General features: G+C 35.0%; 1 non-coding gene across 1 annotated transcript; it reads right to left on the bottom strand.

Moving 5' to 3' along the window:
* Positions 1–2,075: 2,075 nt before the first annotated feature.
* Positions 2,076–2,179, bottom strand: LOC133076710 (U6 spliceosomal RNA). Its single transcript, XR_009697598.1, has one exon. It is a non-coding gene; the product is annotated as a U6 spliceosomal RNA (small nuclear RNA).
* Between the last annotated feature and the right edge of the window lie 4,197 nt (positions 2,180–6,376).

Here is a 6,376-nt window from a genome sequence, read left to right as displayed (position 1 = left end):
TTCATTGCCCTGGGTAAACTATTTGCTCTGGATTAGTCAGCTGTATCCAAGGTGATGTAGGAAAATGCATGGTTAAAAAACATACCCACCAAGAGAACTGTGCATAAGATAGTTTAGCACTATTTTAAGGGTAGGCATCTGAATAAACTTATCTAACAGAAGAAGAAATGGACTTATCAGATACTGTCAGGTATATAAATTGCAAATATTTTTGTTTGGATGAAATAAATAGCAGTAGTGGGAAAAAACACAAATGCTTTCGAATGAAAAGTCTCTATTGTAATAGAGGTCTATATTATTTTCTACTGTAATCAATTTAAAAACATTGAGAATTCATATCTTGTATGTAAAATTTTGAGGTATAAATTGTTTGAATGACTCCACTTCTTTCAATTATTATGAAATGATAATTTTACTAAAGTGTTTTCAACACTTCATGTCATTCATATCAAGATTATTTTGGGTACAGATCGAATTAGATACAAACCCTTAATAAAAACATTTTCAGATGTCACAAATGACACTTTAAGAGATATATAACCATAAACAGATGTAATTGTGACTTTTCTACAACAGAATGTATTGTCAATAAAATAATGTACCAATTCTTAGCGTGTTTCTTTCCGCATGTCATTAATCACAGATCATGTCAATATTAACCACAATTTGCATTTTGTTCTCATAAAGCTGCTCCTTTATTTCTTGTTTGAATATTCAGTTTTGAAATAAATATATATTTGTTTAACTCATGCATTGCTACTCCTCATTTATTTTCTTTTTAATTTTATAAGCCAGTTCTTTTCCATTTCATCAGGACAGGTCACAACTGCTTTTATCTAAATCAAGTTGCATATTCATTAAATACTCAAGGTCTGAACTTTAGACATATTGTTTTACATATTGTCTTTTATTACTCTAATTACTATGCTACACATATTTTTCCAAACTGACATTGCAATGTACGGTACATTTTTCTGATATTTCTAAAATTACCTTTCCTTCTCACCTTTTCTTTCACCTCAACACCTTTTCAGTGATGAATTCTCAAAAGGAATTCTGGAGCTCAAACAATGATAAAGGTATAATAAATTTTTCAAATTAATTATAAATTGGTATTTAAAATTTTGCCTCTCTGGATGTGAACATATATATAGAAAAGTCAGATGCAGCAGGTAACAAATAATTAAAGAACAAAATAAATTGTTATGATCAAGGTACCTCTTTATTGTTTCACACTATCGATTAATATACTTGTAAAATGTATGATGCTTCTGCAATATTTTTTAAATTTTTTATTTTATATTGGAGTATAGTGGATTAACGATGTTGTGTTAGTTATAGGTGTACAACAAAGTGATTCAGTTATACACATATCTATTCTTTTTCAAATTCTTTTGCCATTTAGGTCATTACAGAGTATTGAGCAGAGTTCACTGTGCTATACAGTAGTTCCTTGTTGGTTATCCATTTTAAATATAGCAGTGTGTACACGTCAATCCCAAACTCCCAATCCATCCCTCATCCCTACCCTTCCCCCCTGGTAACCATAAATTCAGTTCTCTAAGTCTGTGACTCTGTTTCTGTTTTGTAAATAAGTTCATTTGTATCATTTTGTTTTAGTTCCTCATATAAGGGATATCATATGGTATTTGTCTTTCTCTGTCTGACTTACTTCACTTAGTATGATAATCTGCAGGTCCTATCAATACCTATTTTTTAATGTCTAAATTATTTTTTATTCCCTTTGGAAATCTCCAGTAGATGACAAATGAGTTGGTGGATTATATACAATATCTCTATACTACACTGTAATAACACCACATTAAAATATTATTTAATTCTAAATTCACTTCAGGAGAAAAAGGTAAAATACAGGGGAACGTAGTGTTAATTCAGAAAATAAAATAGGTCACTTTTAGCACTTAAAATGCAAAATTTAAACTTTAAAAATTACTTTAAAGTATAAAAATTATTAACCTACTTCCTCTAAAAGTGGTTATCCACCATTGAATGTCTTGCAGGATCGCTTTCAGATTTACAATGAAACAATAATCTCTAAGAGTACATGCTTCACAAAATACACAGAGTGCTTCATGAATTTGTGTGTCTTCTTTTGCAAGGGCCCAGCTAATCTTCTCTGAGTCATTCCAATTTTAGTGTATGTGCTGCCAAAACGTACATGATTTTTAAACAACTTTTTAAATTAGTTTTAATCCCCATTCAATACGTAATTTTTTTTTTTTTTTTTTTTGACCATGCAGTCCAGCTTGCAGGATCTTAGTTCCCTGACCAGGGATCAAACCCAGGCCCCCTACAATGGAAGGGTGGAGTCCTAACCACTCGACCGCAAGGGAAGTCCCTAAACACTGATTTTATAATATGATATATGCAGTTTCATATGCAACAGTATTCTCATTTACATCAATATTGACATGATAATCATATCAATATTGTTACAATAAATGTTTATTAAGCCACCCAGTCTATGGTATTTTGTTATAGCAGCCTGAACTAAGATAGACTTTGGTAGTTAAGAAGTGGGGTGCCACTGTAACAAATACCTAAAAATGTGGAAGTTGTGTTAGAGGCTGGAAGAGTTTTGAGGTGCATGTTAGGAAAAGCCTACGGACTGTTAAAAGTGATCCTGCTGGGAGTTCAGAAAGGAAAGGAGAATACATCTTCCATCTTCTTAGAGAATACAAAAGTAATCATGTATATAGAATGTTGGTAGAAATATAGACAGTGATAAATGGAATATTGCCTGCCACATCAGTAAGCAAAGGATGTCACAGTCATCAGTGATTGCAGCCCTCCAGCGTGAGCCCTTGAGCCCTGAGGAGACTCAGGAAGGAAAGAGTACCTGCCATCTAGCAGCCATCAGACTGCGGCCACTCCCCACAGTGAGGAAACTCAGGATGTGAAAACACAGGCCCCAGATGGCTGAGGTGCAGATCAAAGGGATGATTTCAGTGAGCCCAGACTCTTGCATCTTCCCACGCATAGAAGAGTGCTAAATTCTTTAACTTCATATATCTGGTTTTCTTTCTTTATTTTTTTTAAACTTTTTATGTTATATTGGGGTAGAGCCTATTAACAATGTTGTGATAGTTTCAGGTGCACAGCAAAGTGACTCAGCCATACATATACACGTATCCATTCTCCCCCAAACTCCCCTCCCATCCAGGCTGCCACCTAACATTGAGCAGAGTTCCCTGTGCTATACAGTAGGTCCTTGTTGGTTATCCATCTTAAATATAGCAGTGTGTACATGTCAATCCCAAGCTCCCTAACTATCCCTTCCCCTCACCCTTCCCCCCTGTAACAATAAGTTCGTCCTCTAAGCCTATGAGTCTGTTTCTGTTTTGTAAATGAGTTCATCTGTATCATTTCTTTTTAGATTCTTCATGTAAGGGATATCATATGATATTTCTTTCTCTGTCTGACTTACTTCACTCAGTGTGACAATCTCTAGGCCCATCCATGTTGCTGCAAATGGCATTATTTCATTCTTTTTAATGGCTGAGTAATATTCCATTATATATGTAACACATCTTCTTTATCCATTCCTCTGTTGATGGACGTTTAGTTTGCTTCTGTGTCTTGGCTGTTGTAAACAGTGCTGCAATGAACATTGGAGTGCATGCATCCTTTCAGGCCATGTTTTTTTTTCCCAATTTATGCCCAGGAGGGTCATATGGTAGCTCTATCCATACTGTTCTCCATAGTGGCTGTACAATTTACATTCCCACCAACAGTGTAGGAGGGTTCCCTTTTCTCCATACCCTCTCCAGCATTTATTCTTTGTGGATTTTTTGATGATAGCCATTTTGACTGGTGTGAGGTGATATCTCATTGTAGATCATTCTTTAACACCATACACAAAAATAAGCTCAAAATGGATTAAAGACCTAAATGTGAGATGGGACACTATAAAACTCCTAGAGGAAAACATAGGCAGAACACTCTCTGACATAAATTGCAGCAATATCTTTTTCAGTCTGTCTCCCAGAATAATGGAAATAAAAACAAAAATAAAAATGGGACCTGATTAAACTCAAAAGCTTTTGCACAGCAAAGGAAACCACAAACAAAATGAAAAGACAACCCACAGATTGGGAGAAAATATTTGCAAATGATGTGACCAACAAGGGATTAGTCTCCAAAATTTACAAACAGCTCATGAGACTTAATGTCATCAAAACAAACAACCCAATCAAAAAATGGGCAGAATACCTAAATAGATATTTCTCCAAAGACATACAGATGGCCAAGAGGCACATGGTTTTCTTTAATTAACAGTAATCTTTTGATGTTCCCGACTACCTGCCCTTTGTTGCAAAACTCCTATATATCCTAGCTCCCCCATCACCTCCTCGGAGAAGTTCTCTCAGGGTTACTTGAGATGCTGCCTCCTGGGCTTGAAGTCCTAAAAATCTCCACCGAATAAAACATAACTCTCAACTTTTAGGTTGTGAATAATTTTTTAGTTGACAGCAGTAAAGGCCATTCTGACGAGGTCCAGATGGAAATGAGGAACATGTTGTTGGACAATGGAGAAAAAGGTGATTCCTGTTATAAAGTGGCAAAGAACTTGGCTGTGTTGTGTCTGTGTTCTAGTGTCTTGTGGAAGATAGGACTTGAGAGTGATAAAACTGGATATTTAGCTGAGATTTCTAAGCAACGTGTGGAAGGAGCGGCGTGTTTTCTCCTGACTGCTGATAGTAAAATGCAAGAGAGAAATAAATTGAAGAAGGAATTGTTAAGCAATGAGCAAAAAGAAACTAGAACTTAAAGATTTGAAAAATTCTCAGCCTATACATATTGCAAAAAAATGAGAAAGCATATTCTGAAGAGGACACTGAGAGTGTAACTGAGCATTTTGATGAGGAGATCAGAGTGTATACAAACCATGGACTTAATCAGCCATCAAGTAGAGGCCAGGATCAGAGATGGGATTATACCAGCAGAAATAATGCCAGATGGGATTAAAGAACGGAGAAAACGGGACAGAGTGAAGGAAGGCTGCTGGACTTTTTTGATTTTATAGAACCGGATGACAGAATTTTTTAGCTGTGAATGTGTGCTATTCTTCAAGAAAAGGGGAGAATGGCCCTGAAGGTGATTCAGATATCATTAGGGCCATCACCTCAGGCCAGGTGACCTGAAGCTGAAACTGTGAAAGCAGATCTGCCTGGAGCCATGCGGGGAGTGAGGGGGAGGTGGGCGGAGAGGAGGGCAACCCCTACCCAGCATAATATTATCATTTATATTAATGTTGATATGATATAACTATTTTCCTGGCAACAATGTTCATAATCTTTTTTAACCTTTTTTATGTAGAACATCAACTATAGAATTAAGACTTTCTCTATAAATATTAAATATAATAAAGCATTTTATATTATTGCCAATAGAGAGAGGTACTCTGGTTGAATAAAAGCTTGGCAGAGAATGGATTTATTTTGATTCTGGTCCTATCTTTACCGTTAATTATCTGTTTGATTTACAGCTGGGCCCTCCATTCTCTCTGCCTTGGAATTTTCATGAGGACAATAATACTTAATCTACATACTTCCCACAGTTGTTGTGAGCAAAATAACTCTGATAATATGTAATTTGGATATGTGGTGAATGATAAAGTATAAGACCTATTATTGCTAGTGTAATTTTAGCAGTTAAAATAAATTTGATTATTTGAGTAATGATAGTCATACTTAAATATAGCTGCTTCTCTACTGGATATGCAGTTAAATTTGCTGTGAGTGTGTGAATGCCTTCTTGGTACTTTAGTATTATTTTGCACCTTAAAAATATTTAGAGCAGAAAAATATTTTTTAAATTATTACCACTTATATAAGAATTTAAGTTCTAAAGGTAAAGGTGTTTTTGCTTTAGCCTCAGGAATGCCTACTTATAATTGTTTGTCTCCCACCTGCTAAAGTCACTTAAGGTATAAAGAATGAGCTGTGAATTTGATTTTACATTTATCACAAAAACATCACCTTGACATTTAAAGAAAAAGAAAACATTTTATGTGGTTGCAAATGAGCACTTAAGATATTGAAATGTCTCCTTCATGAAAAAACAAAATGCTCTTCTTTTGTTTTTTAAAAGTGCCAACTGTCCTCTCCATAGTAACATATGTCAGAGTATCCTACATAGATTTGGGGTGAAGAAGCCAGCCCATAATTCTTCAAATTATCATTGGGTTTTGCAGTACACTAAAGCCGTTTTTAATCTTGAAAGATTGACAAGTAGGAAATAACTTTCTGCTTTGGGAATGAGAAAATTATGCTTTGAGGAAAAACAGCAGACAAATCAACCATTTTTAAAGTGATGATTGTTCATTTTCATAGGATTATAAATTTGGGGGATG

This window comes from Eubalaena glacialis, chromosome 16 (assembly GCF_028564815.1).
Source record: "Eubalaena glacialis isolate mEubGla1 chromosome 16, mEubGla1.1.hap2.+ XY, whole genome shotgun sequence".
Lineage (NCBI taxonomy): Eukaryota > Metazoa > Chordata > Mammalia > Artiodactyla > Balaenidae > Eubalaena > Eubalaena glacialis.
Note: the sequence above shows the minus strand (reverse complement) of the source record. Positions and strands in the feature narration are given on the sequence as shown.